Source organism: Octopus bimaculoides, chromosome 2 (assembly GCF_046866305.1).
Source record: "Octopus bimaculoides isolate indiv1 chromosome 2, ASM4686630v1, whole genome shotgun sequence".
Classification (NCBI taxonomy): Eukaryota; Metazoa; Mollusca; class Cephalopoda; order Octopoda; family Octopodidae; genus Octopus; species Octopus bimaculoides.
Window position 1 is genome coordinate 82,690,809 of NC_142929.1, and position 18,012 is coordinate 82,708,820.

At 38.5% G+C, this 18,012-nt stretch overlaps 1 pseudogene; it reads left to right on the forward strand.

Annotated features, from left to right (window-relative positions):
* The first annotated feature begins 16,237 nt into the window (after nt 1-16,237).
* LOC149137132 (U6 spliceosomal RNA) lies at nt 16,238-16,338 on the forward strand (annotated as a pseudogene).
* Nucleotides 16,339-18,012: the final 1,674 nt, after the last annotated feature.

The following is an 18,012-nucleotide window of genomic DNA, read 5'->3' on the forward strand; positions in this document are numbered from 1 at the left end:
ATTTACGAGAGACACTTGGTTGTTATTTTTAGCAATTGGCAAACTATCTAGTTGGCTCACGCGTATGTTTCCGGTGTGTGATAGTCGTGATTTCATAGTTTCTGTTTCCTTAGTAAAATATATATAATGTGTATGCAATATATATATATATATATATATATATATATATATATATACTAGCAGAGATACCCGGCGTTGCCCGTGTTACATGCAATTGAAAAATGAGACTTTTCTGTTATATTTTCTGTAAGGAACTGGAATACATATGATTCGAATTTCATCAAAATTGCACATGAGGGTTCTTTCCCTCTTTACACACCCTAAAAGAATTCTAATCATGAGACATGTATCCCATACTATTGATCTTTATGCGCATATTCCAAAATTTCAGTCTTCTGGAACCTGTGAAAAAGATTTTGCTCCTGCAAAATGGAGCTCATGGAGCTCTAAAATGTGGGAATGAAGGCCCCTATTGGGGGTGGGGGTGTTAATGTCAACCAGAGAAGTTGAATTGTTGGGAAATGTTTTTACTTGGGTCTTATAGTATGCCTGTATATATGTGAGAGTATAGTCTCACTTTAATAGTTTCAGTATGAAATTGAAAATATTAAAGTGAAAATATTTGAAATTACAGTAGCGACATGTTATTGTTTCCCTTTTGACAGGTAATACTGAAATAGTGGAATAGTTTCAGTGTTAGAGTGAAAGTATCTGACATTACAGTAGAGTGATGTTATTGTTTCATTTTTGACACATAATACTGAAATAGTGGAAGAGATAAGATATTGCTGTGGGCTCGAACTATGCAGGCAGCTGAAAATTGTGGGAGTTAAGGCCCCTATCGGTGATGGATGTATTAATGTCAACCAGAGAAGTTTAATTGTTGGGAATCTTTTTAACTTGTGTGTAATATGTATTGTTTGAATTTCTTTAAAATAGGAAATATATGTATGTTCACTGGGTTTGTAAAAGAGAGCAAAGCTACAGGAAAGCAAAAGACGAATGATCACGATAATCAGTCAGCTACCGTAGCCTAGTCGTTACTACTCCCCAATGTAGGATTCCTCACCATACAGTTGACAGGTACAGCTTTAAGATGCATTATGGATCTATAGCAATTGGAAGGGCATGACTCAATAGAAACAACAATGTGTGACGTTTGGAGTAAAGGGAAATGAAAGTGTCGCCTCTGGAGTTTGCAAATGACCACTCTACCGATAGGTAACTGGGCAGAAAATATTTACAATCAATAAATGTCTTCGAACAACCAGTCACTCATCTGGGAAGGCCTTGAAATCAATGTTACCAACTGGGGACTATATGTGTCGCAGTGGTAATTAAAAGACTCAAAGGAGGTCTGCAACGAAATAGTTTTACTCATCACTTTGCAAGTGAATCAGTGGAAGCAAAGATGAGTCTCATTTACTTGACAATTTATGCACCACATTGCAGAAATCACAATGTAAGTATATCTGAAAGTATAGTCTTACACTGTTGTACCGTTGAATTACAAATAATGCTCATCTGTTATGTTCGGGTGACCCTATAGCTACCAATGGTACAACTGTATTCGTCTTTGCTTAGGAAAAATGCCTAAATTGTGGGTGTGAAGTCCCCATGAAGGGGTCTTTGTAACTTCTAAGAAGAAAAACTTTTAGAAATATTATTTTATTTGTGTGTAATCTGTATGGTTAAAATTTCATCAACATCAAAAATATATGAATTTTCATGGAGGTTATGGCCATTATGCATAGAATATAATTTCCAAATTTCTTAAAGATCCATTCAATACTTTTGACGTAGTTTTGGATAAGAAAACAAATGTGTTTGTGTGCATATATATGTGTGTGTGTATGGGTGTATATATGTATAGATATCTGTATGCATTTATATATGTGTACATATTAGATGTACACCTATATATATACATCTACACACATGTATACATATACATGTATGCATATAGATCTATATCTATATATATATATCTATACATATACGTGTACATATACATCTCTCTCTCTTCCTCTCTCTCTATCTCTCACTCTCTCTCTCTCTCTCTCTCTCTCTCTCCCCTGTATATATATATATATATATATATATATATATATATATACACCGTTAAAGTGAAAGTATCTGTCATTACAGTATCGAAATGTGATTGTTTCAGTTAGTGGAATAGTTTCATTTTTAAAGTGAAAGTATTTGACATGAGTGTTTTTGTTTCACTTTTGACACGTAATACTTAAATAGTGGAGGAGATATTATGTTGCCGTGGGCTCGAACTCTGCAAGAAGTTAAAAAAATTTTCTGACTAAAACACAACCTAAGTAAGACATGTGTAAAATTTGAATGAAATTGGTTGTGTAGTTCTCGAGTTTTAGGGAAACACACACACACACACACACACACACACACACACACACACACACACACACACACACACACACACACATTCTCATTTATATGTATATATATATATATATATATATATATATATAGATAGATAGATAGATAGATAGATAGATAGATAGATAGATAGATAAATAGATAGATAGATAGATAGATAGATAGATAGATAGATAGATAGATAGATAGATAGATGGGTTTTATGTCCATAAAGCGCTGGCTGCATAACCATTTTGTTCAATACAATACGGTGAATGCACACAAAAAAAGTAAAGACAACCAACATTGATTTACCAAAATGTTATCAAAGAAGGCGATGTCAGCAATAAGATAATTATATAACACCCAGTACGAAGACTTCCGTCAAAGAGATACGTTACGTCCTTAGGCAGCCATGTATGGCGGATGAAAGACGACAGAACCCCCACACGTAATATCATGGAAGATCCTAGAAAATCAAGACCCCTACATAAATGGCACCAAGCCTTGTAAACTGTGCATAGCCGAAGAAACGAGGATATTAAAGCGCACCCTCGACCCGGAGATCATCCTTAACTCCAGGACATCTATATCTCCTAGGATCTACAAGCCAACATGATCAATTAATAGCGGTCAAAGGGAGACAATCCCTTGTTGTTGGCAGTAATGAAGTAGTTTCCTCATTCATTTTCTAGAGAGACGGGTTTTAGAGTTTGAAGAAAAGCTGTAAAGTTAAGCGGTTTATGTATGTATACATATATGTATCTATATATGTATCAATGTATGTGTGTGTATATATATATATATATATATATATATATATATATATATATATATATATATATATATATATATACATATATATATATCAGAAATGGAAAAACAAAACATTAAATTGAACACTTATAAATTCAATTCAAGTTAAATTATTTATACAAACAAACGACACTTCTATGTATGTGTGTATGTATGTATGTATGTATCTATGTATCTATGTATCTATGCATGTATCAATGTATGTACATATATATATATATGTATGTATATATATATGTATATATATGTATGCCAGGGTCTACGATTTGGTGGTAATTACATCACTCAATCCCTTCATGAACTTATTAGTGCATTCTGGAGGGATGGTGCAATCCCCAAGGACTGGAAGGATGCAATTATTCTTCCTCTATATAAAGGAAAAGGAGCCAGAACAATGTGTGGTAATTACAAAGGTATTGCTCTATTATCAGCTGTTGGCAAGGTCCTGGCAAATATTCTTCTTACCCGTCTGAATGGGTGTCTCGTAAATGATGTCCTATCTGAATCTCAATGTGGCTTCCGATCTGGTAGAGGGACAATGGATATGATTTTCACAGCAAGACAGATGCAGGAGAAGTGCTATGAGCAGAATATGGATTTTGTCCAGGTATTCATTGATTTAGCAAATGCCTTTGATACTGTAAATAGAGCCTTTCTATGGAAAATACTTGGCAAACTTGGATGTCCGGATCACTTTGTACCTATAATTAAATCATTTCATGATGGGATGGAGGCTTGGGTCAATGTTGGTGGTGGCATGGCGGGACCCATTCCTGTAGAGAATGGTGTCAAGCAGGGTGACATACTTGCCCCAACTCTCTTTTCTTTGTACTTTGCTGCTGCTTTTACTCATGTTTTTGCTAAGGTTAGCTCTCTGGGAATATATGTCAGATATCGATTTTCTGGCCGCCTCTTTAATCTTCGCCGATTTGCTGCCAATTCAAAGGTTCTCCAGTCTATTATTCGTGACCTCTTTTATGCAGATGACTGACTTAGTCACTCATACAGTGGATGACATGCAAATACTCATGAATTGCATTTCTGCTTCTTGCAAGGCATTTGGACTTGGCATTAGCCTGGACAAGACTGTTGTAATGTCCCAGCCTGCACCAGGAAATCCATATGTGAAACCAGCTATCTTGGTTGAAGGAACAATTCTGAAGGTAGCAGACAAGTTTGTCTACCTGGGCAGCACACTCAGCAGTTCTTGCTCCCTGGATGAGGAAATATCTTTCAGGTTTCAGAGAGCAACTAATTCCTTCCAGTCTCTCCAGTCTCGTGTCTGGTCCCAGCATGGCATCGCAAGGCAAACAAAAGTTGCTGTGTACCGTGCATGTGTACTGGCATCGCTCCTCTACTCATGTGAGACATGGACTCTGCACAAACGTCAGGTAAGGGTCCTTGAACGCTTTCATCAGAGATGTCTCAGGCACATTCTCAATGTTGGCTGGGCCTCAAAAATTCCAGACACACAGATCCTGAGGACAGCTGATATCTTGAGTATTGAGGTGATGGTGCATAAGTACCGGTTACGTTGGACTGGACACTTTATTAGAATGAAGGATAGCAGGATTCCTAAGCAGATGCTATATGGAGAATTTGTGAATGGAAGGAGACTCCGGCAGAAACCAAGGCTGCGCTTTAAGGACCGTGTCAAGTCCTCATTAAAAGCCTGTGATATGCAGGACACTGACTGGGAGAACAGTGCCTGTCATCGCCACGGATGGAGGAAGCAGGTTAAGGAGGGGATCGACACTTTTGAAAGAGCACGTATCCAGCATGAAGAACTTAAGCGAGCTGCACGAAAGCGCACGGCTCATATAGTGAATGGGGAAAGCTTAATCTGCAATGTTTGCAGTCGTGTATACTTGTCAAGAGCAGGGCTCATTAGCCACCAACGGAGCCGCAAATGCAAAATATAAGTTAGTCCTAGAGCGCACAATATTCCTGAAGGTCGGCAATGTTCTTCCTTGGTCAGGAGTGGACGGCCATCATCATCATCATCATATATATGTATATGTATACACACGCACACACACACGCGCGCGCGCGCGCGCGCATATATATATATATATATATATATATATATATATATATATATATATATATAATATGTTTATATATATGTGTGTGTGTGTATGTGTGTGTGTGTGTGTGTGTGTGTGTGTGTGTGTGTGTGTGTGTGTGTGTGTGTGTGTGAATAAGAAGCAAGAAGACTGGAACATGCTAGCAATACCAAAGACCTGCACTGCGTAATTGAATTTCATTTTTTATTCTACTGAAATTTTGAGAGTTCCCTCCCTTGCCGCTAGAGGGGAAAGGTGTTTTACATTTACAGTACAGAATTTTCACCTAATTACGGTTATAATTTCTTGTAATTAAGCATTATTTTGGGTTAGCCTCATGAAACACGGCTGGCTAAACATAACTAAATATTTTCCATGCAGAAGGCACCCACGGGATATTTCAAACGGCTTAATCAGTGGACTATCTTCATACTGAGTCTATAGACTCTCTAATTACTTCTGTGGCCAGCTAGCAGCATGTTGACTCACTTTCACTGACGAGGTATAAAAATCACGAAACATGCCACCATAGCTACGAAAAATCAGACCTTTATATACGGCATAGTTTAATTTGATATTTTATCAGTATCAGGAGTTGATTCCCTTGTCCTGTTTGAAAATAGATTTTCATTAGCGCTAATGAATTTTTCTTCTTATCACAATTATAATTTCAGTTGGCGTGATCATTGTGTAGGGTTTTGTGTAAGGTTATTCTTAGTGCTGACTCCACCACTGTAGAGCAATTTCTCTTATTCTTAATTTTATTGATATTTTTGTTGATTTCATTCTTATGCGATGTTAACCACATATTTTTGTGTCCTTATAATTCGTCTTTGTTTTGATTGTCGTCAATGATTCCTACCTAGTGGCTAATAAAAGAAACCATTATTATTATTATTGTTATTATTATTATTATTGTTCAGTAGTTTTATTTTTATAACGTGCTTTCACTTCACTACCGAGCGCAGCTCTGTGCGCCTTGGGTATGTGCTGTGGTTTGCTGTGGTGCTCTTATGTTTACTGTATTGAAAGTGTTTTGCGTAGAATGTGTGCAGTACCCAGTAGTGCAATTTTCTGTATGTTATATATATTTGTAAGTCCTGATGTTTTTGTTATGTATTTGTCTGAATATTTTTTTATTATACCTAAGGCACCTACTATGATAGGAATTGTTTCTGTTTTTAGATTCCACATTCGAGATATCTCTATTTCCAGGTCTTTGTATTGTGAAAGTTTTTCCATTTCTTTTAGAGAAACGTTGTCATCTGCTGGTATTGATACATCAATTAGAAAGCATTTTTTTCTTCATGATCTTTGACAACTATATCTGGTCTATTTTCCTTAATTTCTCTATCTGTGTATATTGGCATATCCCAGAGTATGGTTGTTTTCTCGTTTTCTGTGACCTTTTCTGGCGTGTGTTTATACCATCTTTTTTCTGTTGTTATTCCATAGTGTTGACATAGCTTCCAGTGTATATAGGTCCCAGCTCTGTCGTGTCTGTGAATATATTCCTTCTTAGCCAGGACTGGGCAGCCAGAGATAATATGATTTATTATTTCTTGTCCATCTCCACATATTCTACAGTTACTTGTTATATTTCTTTTCATTATGTGTTTTTTGATAATTTCTGGTGGGGAGGCTCTGGTCTTGTGCAGCAATTAAAAATCCTTCAGTCTCTGCTTTGAGTCCTGAGCTTCTCAGCCATTGCCGGGATTTTTCTTTGTCTATTTCTTTCGCATTTAGTTTAGCCCAGTATTTACCATGTACGGACTTTTCTTGCCATCGTTTTATCATGGTCCGTTGCTGTTCTAGTTTTAGTTTGGATTTCATTTGTTTTATGGCTTTTGTTGTTTCTTCTTCTTCTTCTTCTTCTTCTTCTTCTTTCTTCTTCTTCTTCTTCTTCTTCTTCTTCTTCTTCTTCTTCTTCTTCTTCTTCTTCTTCTTCTTCTTCTTCTTCTTCTTCTTCTTCTTCTTCTTCTTCTTCTTCTTCTTCTTCTTCCTCGAATTTGTTAGGTAGATTGATTTCTTGTTTGTATGTGTCAGCTTCCTTAAATACTGAAAAGAGTTTTTTGTTTTGCTCGTGTTTTGTGGCTATTTGTATTAGTTTCCCTTGCTTCTGGAGTAGGTATTTTTGCAGTCCAATGGTGGTTATTTTATAATAGTTTTCGAGCTGTATAAGACCCCTGCCACCTTCTGTGCGTTGTATATATAGCCTTTCTATGTCAGATTTTGGGTGGTGCATCCTATATCCTGTCATTATTTTTCTTGTTTTCCTGTCTATTTTACATAGTTCGTTTAGTGTCCAGTTAAGGATGTTGTAGCTGTAGCTTATAACTGGGACAGCTAAAGTGTTGATACCCATTATCTTGTTTTTAGCATTGAGCTTTGTTTTTAGTATTGATCTAACTCGTCTATAGTACTCTTTCTTTATTTTTTTCTTTCATTTGTGTGTGTTGTGTTCTATCTAGTTCATTGACTCCTAAATATCTGTATGGTTGGCTTTCGTCTAGTTCTCTTATTTCATTGGCTTTATCTAGTGTTATATTGCTACTTTTAACTAATTTTCCTCTTTTCAGGGTTGCTTTGGCACATTTTTCTAATCCGAATTTCATATCTATTTCCTTGGTAAAGCCGTGTACTGTCTGTAGTAGTGTTTCTAGCTCTTTGTCGTTTTTAGCATATAATTTTAGGTCATCCATATATAGAAGGTGGCTGACTGTTTTTCCGTAGCATTTGTAACCGCATCCAGTTCTATTTAGCAATTCTGTTAAAGGTGTGAGTGCCAGGCAGAACAGGAGTGGAGAGAGCGTGTCTCCCTGGAATATTCCTCTTCTAATGGGGATGGCTTTCGTTTTCACAAGTCCCTCTTTTGTTTCGAGCTGTAGCACTGTCTGCCATTTGTTCATTGAGTGCTCTATGTATTTTATGATAATTGGTACCACCTTGTTTATGGCTAGTGTTTCCAGAATCCACGTGTGGGGAACACTGTCGAAAGCCTTTTGGTAGTCCACCCAGGCCATACTGAGGCCTTTCTTCTTTCTGCGGCTGTCTTCAGTTATGGCTTTATTGATCAATAATTGATCTTTACAGCCGTATGAGCCCTTGCAGCATCCCTTCTGCTCTTCTGGAAACAGGTTGTTATTTTCCAGGTGTTTACTCACTCTCTGCGATATTATTGCAGTAAAGGCTTTGTAGATCGTAGGGAGACAGGTTATAGGTCTATAGTTTTGTGGTTTCTCCGTTTCCGTGGATTTGGGGATAAAGATGGTTTTCCCTTTTGTGAGCCATTCAGGCATTGTGTCTGGATCTGCTAATATGTTGTTAAAGTTTTCTGCCAGCTTTTTATGCATTCCTGGCAGGTGTTTTAACCAGAAATTGGGGATCTTGTCGTGTCCAGGTGCCTTCCAGTTGCTTAGTCTTTGCAGTGTCTGGGTGACCTCTTCAGTTGTTATAGGGGCCCAGAGTTGCTCAGGTGCTAAGTTCGTTGTTTTAATGGTCCTTTTCTGGGGTTGTTGCTTCACCGACCATATTTGTTTCCAGAATTTCTCTAGTTCTTCTGCTGTTGGTGCTGAAGTAATGTCTATTTTATTTTTACCCAGTTCTTGGTAGAGTTTTTTGGGGTTGGATTTGAACTGTTTGTTTTGTTCAAAGAAACGTTGGCGTTTCTCATACCGGCGGATCCTTTGTGCTTTGGCAAAGATGTCTTGCTTTAGTTTTTCTTTTGCCTCAGGTAAGTCTTTTTCTGTAATGCTGTATTTGTACAGTATCTTTGTTTTCTTCTTGTTACTTAGTAGTGTTGATTGTTTACTAATTTCGTTGAGAATCGATAAATCTTTTCTCTTTTTTAAAATTTTGTTCTGGATGTTATTTATCCACAAGGTCTGTTTGGGTGGTAGAACTCCTGTTCGGATGGGTTTAAGTGAGTATCCTGCTTCTTTTTCTTCTTTTGTGGCTTCAGTGGCTGCCGCATATATTATGTCATTTAGCTCAGTGATATTGCCTGTTGTTTCTGTGGTTGTTAGTTCCGTGACGGCCAGGTTTATGCTATTTATTATTGATGTTGTTTTATCGTCTATTTTGATTTTTGGGAGATATAATCTGTGGTCCATTCTAAGAATGGCATACGAAATATGTGATAACATATGAATGATGAAGTCCTGATACAGGGGAAACTCCAGCGAAGGCCAATCAAGAACCTCATAGATCCAGTATTATCCAAACCACCAAAAGCACGAGCCCTCTTGCCTGCTCTCCAATCTACAGGCGCATACTTAGAGTAAGGCCATTCACTCTAACCATTTTTGTCACAGTCATCCATCTTTTCACGAATTCACTGGGTGGAAGCACTTCCCTCTCTACCTTCACTTTCCTTTCCAAGTGGAACTTAAAAATGTTGGTGAAAGCTCTACTTTGTTAGAGATGAGTGGTAGGGTGATTCTCACGAAGGATTCAGCCGTGAGTCGGATTCGCCCCACACACGATAACAGCTGTTCGACATAACTCCACAAGTAAGCAATACTCAGACACTGCACGAATGCATGCAGAAGGTTTTCGTCACTCTGCGCTCATCTCGGTGTCGCAGTGGAGCGCTGCCAGTCCAGGGATTTCTGGAGTTATCCATTGTAGCACCGGGCCTAAAAGTTCTCCGAAACAGGCCATCTTTACCCCGAGAACGTTATCGCTCTTATCCCCCAACAGATTTCTATATATTGCTACTGTAGAACTTCCTTCGACTGCATTGCTCGACTAGTAGAAGACAGTGAGCGCCTGGTGACACTCCAGATGCCAAGCGCCTAATTTTTGTCTTTTCTTGACCTAGGATTGCAGCTCCATCAAAGATATGAGCTGCGGGAAGGCGTGTCTAACAAAATACAAACTAGCAACCATGGATACTAAGCCCGCCTTCAAGAGGGTGTTGGCAACAGACTGCTTGACCAGAAGAACTCATCCTATCCACAGAAAGCAGGGAAGTAAACGCTCCAGTTCGGCCAAACGTCGAGTGGAGCAAGGCATAACGGTCAGGCGGTAAGTTATTAAGGAAGTGATGTGAGCATTCGCCACCTCTACTTGACCTTTCTGGAATAATTTCTTCTCAGTCCATTTTTGAGTGGGACTGGCCAACCTGCTTGAAACTTGATCTCAGTTCTTGTTCACCTGGAGATCCCGGCCAAACCTGAGCAATTTCACCAGTCAGTCTGTCCATCGACCTAATATGCTCTTTGTTAGTACAGGCTTGCTTCTCCAGTTGCCGAGCCACAAGCCTATCAACTTCTTTGGATTTATCTTAGCTCCTACCATCGCCTTGTATTTCTTTAAAATGGAGTCGACTAATATTATCGTGATATCAACCACATATGCCGACATAGCTCTTCCGCATCCTAGTTCGAAATGGATGCTCTTCAAGTGATCTAACTTCCGCAAAGGCTCGCGCGCCAGATTGGACAGAAGAGATGAGAGAGGACAACCTTGACAGATCGAGATATGCAACGGTTCTGAGAGGCGACCATTTGCTTTTACTACCGAGCAACCGCCAGTGTACATTGCTGCGATCCAGCCGCTGAAAACGGGTCTGAAACAGGCTGCTTTCAGGATTATTGCCAAGTAGCGATGATCGACCCTATCGAAAGCTTCGGACAGATCCAAACTGATCTGGGCTCCACCGATTCCAGATTTATTGCCCATTCTCTCTATGGTGTAATGCAGGAGGTGGAGGTTGTCGTAGATGGATCTATTGGGGATCACACATGTTTGAGCTTCTCAGACCAAACCATCTACCACAAGCACCAACCTCTTTGCAAACACCTCGGCCAACATTTTACACTCAGCATTTAGCAGGGTTATAGGACGGAAATTGTCTATAATAACTCCTGTATCGGTGTCCTTACTCAGCAAAGTTAACACGCTTCGGCTCACAGACCTGAGAATTCTTCTGTTTTGCTGCCAGTCACCAAACAGATATAGCATATAACCATAAAACTTACAGGGCAGACCGTCCAAACCGGACTATTTGTCTCTCATGCAATCACTCTCGTATCTCAGTTGCTTTTATTCACCTCTCACAGCGTTTGTAGTCTTTTCGCTTCGGGAATACCACCATATTTATTGGAGAAAACAAAGGGACAGGTTTCTCATCTACGTAATTTCGAGTGGCAGATGGTCTGTGTTCTTTTGAGGTGGGTGTCCCTTGAAAGGTTCTGGGAATGAAATTTTGTTTTCGATTTTCTGAAGAGTAATTTCACTCTTTGGAAAGTTGTTCAAGAGAGTGTGGCAAACTTGGCTTGATGGTCTTATTAGCATTCTCACCATAGAAGTTTTGGAGGTCAATTTTTCAAATTCTTCCCCTTCAATAACAACAAAAACAATAAGAACAACAACGATACTGCTGCTGCTGCTGCTGCTGCTGATGATGATGATGATGATGATGATAGAAAATTAGGAGAGAATAATACAAAAGTGTTAGAATAATATTAAACACTGAACTCAATGCTAGAAATAAGGTAAGAGGGATAAATACGTGAGCCATACAAGTAAAAAAAAAAAAAACAGGAAACTATTAACAGCATACCGAAGTCACCGCCCAAAGTAGAGACAGAATATATTTACCTCACTCAGAAGAAGGTCGTGGCCTGACACAGATAAATAACTGCTTAGAATAACAACAGTTGAACTTGAAAGTACTCCGAAACAAAAAATGAACGACTATTATATGTAATAAAGTAACACAAAACACACACACACACACACACACACACACACACACACACACACACACACACACACACACACACACACACACACACAAAGGCGACAAAGTACAAAACAGAAACAAAATACACTAAAACACAAATCTTAGATAACAACGCAGCAGAAATGGCTAAAGGGACAAAAACCAACATGAAAACAGAACCACAAAACATACTAAAGAAGAAATAGTGAGAAAAAATCACTCCATAGCCAATACTCCGCAAGGCTTGGCAGAAAAGAGCGAGCCTAATTAAAAGTCAACAATGGCTCAAAAGATCAGGACTAAAAGCAGAAACTGAAGGACTAATTATCGCTGGACGAGTCCAGGGCATGACCACAGGCAACTACAATGGCAAAATAGGAATGTGCAACCAGCACAATAAGACAGTTGACCACATCATCTGGGGCTGTCCAGTCCTCGTTAAATCTGAATATATATACATATACATATATATATATATATATATATATATATATATATATATATATATATATATATATATATATATATATGTGTGTGTGTGTGTGTGTGTGTGTGTGTATGTGTGTGTTTGGGTGTGTGTGTTTATATATATATATATATATATATATATACAGAAATGACTGAATAGTTATATCCACTGGGCAATATACCAACTCTACAACCTTCCCCCCACCAAAAAACAAACTAGAAATGGTATAAGCATGTGCCAAACAAAGCACATGATAACGACCGACCAGGCTACGATCATCTGGGATATGCCTGTTCAAACTGACAAAGAAAGCAAAGCTAATCGCTCAGACATTATAACCAAGGATTGAAGAAACAAAAACCTACTGCGTGCTAATAGACATTACAGTCCCTTCTGAACAAAATATTACCCCAAAAGTGGAGAAACTGTCAAAGTACAAAGACCTCGAATTGCTTGTTGTTTTACTCTTCTTTTCCTAACGAGATCAACGCGGAACATTGCCTTTTATTATATGTCAGATGATTACTGAGTGAGAGAGCAGCGGATACCAATTAAGTGACATCGGGGTACAAATATACGAAGCCCAATATACCCATCATGACTACCCGTCTGACAAGGGTACACCAGGCGTATGCATCGTCATGATATGTGCACGCCGTGGTGATCTCATATCAAGCTAAACCGCGCAAAATTTACTTGAGCGGAATGAGTAGCTCATTCTGTTCAAAAGGTCTCTGAGTATATATATATTATTCTTTTATATGTTTCAGCGCTAAGGTTGTGGCCATGCTGGAGCCACATATATATATATGTATGTATGTATGTATGTATGTATGTATGTATGTATGTATGTAAATATAGGTTGCTAGATAGATAGATAGTCTTCGATATCGTACGGCTGACCAAAACATTGTGAGTAGATCTGGTAGAATGAGACTGTAAGAGGACATCTATATGTATGTGTGTATGTATGTATGTATGCTCCTATGCACACACATGCTACGAGGATGCATGACCTAATGGTTAGCGTGTTGCACTCATTATTGCAGAATCATAGTTTCAATTCTTAGACTGGGATGTGCATTGTGTTCTTTAGCAAAACACTTCATCTCATGTTACTCTGCAATCACTTCGCTGACTAACGCATGGTACACCATGCACCTGTTCAAGCAGCATCAATTTGATGGAGGGAGTAAGATTATGTACAGCACGTACATTTGATCACTATAAACAAATCTTTTGTGTGGGTTGTTCAGCAAAAGCTGAACGACCATACGTCTCTCCGACGGGAGAATCCATCATGTGTGTGTGTGTGTGTGTGTGTGTGTGTGTGCGTGCGCGTGCGTGCGCGTGCGTGCGCGTGCGTGCGGCATGCATGCATGCGTGTGCGCGTGCATGCATGCGTGTGTGCATGCATGAGTATGTCTGTGTGTGTATTTATGTAAATATCTGTTTTTACGTGGAGTTATATATAAAAACAGTTTAACATTAAAACTTACTCTACCTTTTTATAAAGTATATATTTATGAATTTTTGCAAGGAAAAGTTTTGGCATTCTCCCTTTCATCGAAATATCTGATGAAGATGAGCAAGTCGAAACTTCGAAGTCCCTGCCAAGCTTTTCTTTGTGAGCTGTGACTGTGTGGTAAGAAGCTTGCTTCCCAACCACATGGTGCCGGGTTCAGTTCCACTGCGTAGTACTTTGGCCAAGTGTCTTCTACTATAGCCGCGGGCCTACCAAAGGCTTGTGAGTGGATTTCGTAGAGGGAAACTAAAAAAAGACCATTGTATATATATATATATATTCTATTACTATCTCTATTCCTATTTCTCTTTCTCTTTCCCCTTTCGTTTCCTCTCTCTTCCTTTCTCTAATTCTTTTTATCTCCCCTTCTCCCCCTTTCGTTTTTTTCTCTCTCATCCTTTCTCTAATTCTTTTCCTCTCCCCTTCGCCGTTCTCTCTCTGACCCTCTCTCCGTCACTCTTCTTCCTTTGCTCTCTCGTTGCTTGCACGTGTCCATCAGCCATCTTTCTTTTCCTAACTCGAGTTTTTTTCTTTCCTTCCAATCAGCTGCAGAGATCAGACGCATTCTTACCTGTCTCCTGTCAAAGCTTGTTCCTCATTTATATTATTATTATTATTATTATTATTATTATTATTATTATTATTATTATATAGATAGATAGATATGTGTGTGTTTGTGTATCTGTAGTTGTCGACCGGTGTTGGTATGTTTACATCCCCGTAAATTAGCGGTTTAGCAAAGAGATCGATAGAATATGTACCACGCTTTTAAAAGAAAACAAGTACTGGGGTCGATCATTTTCACTAAACATTCTTCAAGGCGGTGCCTCAGCATGGCCGCAGTCTGACGACTGAAACAAGTAAAAGACAAACGATAGCAGATAAATATTCGTATATATTTATATATGTTTATATGAGTGTGTATAGCTATGTATGTATATTTATATAAATACAGATAGATAGATAGATAGATAGATAGATAGATAGATAGATAGATAGATAGATAGATAGATAGATATATATATAGAGAGAGAGAGACAGATAGATAGCTAGATAGATAGATAGATAGACAGATAGATAGATAGATAGATAGATAGATAGATAGATAGATAGACAGACAGACAGACAGCTATATATATATATATATATATATATATATATATATAGAGAGAGAGAGAGAGAGAGAGATAAAGGTGGGTGGGGGAGAGAATATTGTGAAAAAGCTGTTGAAAGTAAAGAAACGAAGGAAGGAAAGAAAAGAAAGAAAGAGAGAAAGAAAGAAAGAAAATGAGAAATAGAAGTTGATCGACAAAATGAGAGAATGAAAAGCAATGTGGAGAAAGAGAGAGGGATAGGCGAAGACAAAAGGAGAAATAGAAAATTGATAGTGAGGGAGGTGGTAAGAGTGAGAGTGTAAGGGAAAGTGAGAAGGATGGGAAGAGGGAGAGTAAGCAGGAGGGTGGGAGGGGAGAGAAGGAGGAGAGTCTGAAAAGAGAAGTGATCTGACAGCTGAACCCTAAACGGAGACACCATTAATCCGCTGCGGAAACTGACTGACAGCGACGCCTGGCGGCGAAATCCGCTGTCAGTGGGTTCACAGCCATGTCAGAGGTCGGACTCTAGCAACGGCCTAAGTGATGGTTTATCCAATGGGATTACGTCAGCTTGATGTGTGTGTGTGTGTGTGTGTGTGTGTGTGTGTGTGTGTGTGTGTGTGTGTGTGTGTGTGTAAGTGTATGTGTGTGTGCGTGCGTGTTTGTGTATAAGTGTGTGTATCTATGAATGTGTTTGTATATGTAACTATAAGTACACTCGAATACACACATATACATGTATGTATGTATGTATGTATGTATGTATGCATATATATATATATATATATATATATATATATTTGTGTGTGTATATATGTATATATATGCATGCATGTATGCGTGTAAATATGGTTATGCGGTTAAGAAGCCCGCCTAGCAACCATGTGGTTTCAGGTTCAGTCTCACTGCCTGGTAACTTGACCAAGTATCTTCTCTTTTAGTTCTTGTTCGACCAAAGCCTTGCGTGTGAATTTCGTAGATGGCAACTGTAAGGAAGCCCATCACAAACACACACACACACACACACACACACACGCATATATATATATATATATATATATATAAAGTGTAGTATATTGCCACTTAAGTGTGGCTGACCCCTAGAGAATTAACATATATATATATATATATATATATATATATATATATATATATATATATATATATATATATATATCGTTCCAATACAGAGATTAGCATGGCCTCTGCCCAAGGATGACACGCAAATTCGTGAAGCGTTCCATATTTTCTATTCAAAGGCGGTGCTCCAGTATAGCCACAGTCATATGACTGAAACAAATTAAAGAATAAAAGAGTCAAAGAATCTGAATACGTCCATGTATGCATATAAGAAACGTCGTAACTGACAGAGCTGGCTCTGAATTCTATAAAAATCTATAGTTTACCACTTAAAATTGAGAACATCGCACTGCTAGCACAAAGAGTAAGGCACACTTTTGACTTGTAAATTCTTAATATATTTGGTTGTATATTTATGGGTGCAAAACGAAATACTATGTCCTTTCTAGTAATATCTATCTATCTATCTATCTATCTATCTATCTATCTATCTATCTATCTATCTATATATATATATATATATATATATATATATGTGTGTGTGTGTGTGTGTGTGTGTGTGTGTGTGTATATACACATATATATATATATATGTATATATATATATATATATATATATATATATATATATATATATATGTATATATATATATATATATATATATATAACTAAACCGGATTAACTAGTGACTGCTGGGAATAGACCAGGTAATAAATAGCCAGGAATTTAATGACTATTTGGAAAGTTAGTTGACAGCACGAAATGATGGCATGCAGGGGAAGTTGAACCAGCAACACGATTTGCAAACTATTTCCTGCAGACAAACTAGATGAAGCATACCTACAGTGGAACTCATTAGTGTGGTGAGGATGAAGTCCCCAATAGGACAGATTTCGTCCCAAGCAAGCAGAAAAAAATACAAGGGACATAGTGTGCGTATGCAGTTAAGTGTACAAGAACTTTCTGGGCCTAAAAATCCCTCAGGCCACAATGCAATGGCTGGACAAGGAGAATTGGATACAACACATAGGAGCACACGTGTTTCTGTGGCCACTTGTAAGTGACTATCTAGTAGTTATGCTTGTGGGTTTCAGTGTTTATATATGTCCGAGTGACCAAGAAGTTTCCTTAGCAATCATGATGTACCGAGTTCGATACGACCATTGGTATCAAGGACAAGTGTCTCTTATCTTAACCTTAGCTCCACCCATGCCCCGTGAACATTACTGGGTAGACGGGAACTGTGTGGAGACCCGTCAGATAGGTAATACTTGTAATTCAATGGGTCTGTCTTGTAGTACAATGTGCCACGTTGATTCGACCTCAGATTTCAACTAAAGGTACATCGTATATACAGCCACCTATATTTTTAGTAATTCCATTGGTTGGGGGCTCAACTGAGTAAACACGGAAGTATTTATCGCCGAAATCGACGAAGGATCTATTTACACTTTGATCTGTATATGCGCGTATATGGGCATCTGTGTGTATGCGTGTGTGTGTGTGTGTGTGTGTGTGCTATTCGATGTATGCTTGGGAGCATATTAATATACTTATGTGAGTACTAACGTGCACATACTCACACCCGCACACAAATGCAAGTACAAATGCAAGCACAACGACTCCTACCTTCTCCTCACTACACGAGTCCGGCGATAGCCCAGTCTGTTGGAAACCATCTCTTAACCTGACATTCATGGGTCGTTGTTGACCAAACGGTGTCCCTCGCAGCAGGCTGGACTGAAGGAGTAGGGTCTACTGCTGTACCGTCTGTCTTACTGGACACACCCACAAGATATCTGGGTTGCCCCCTATCTCTACATAAAGAATGTCTCCATATAGT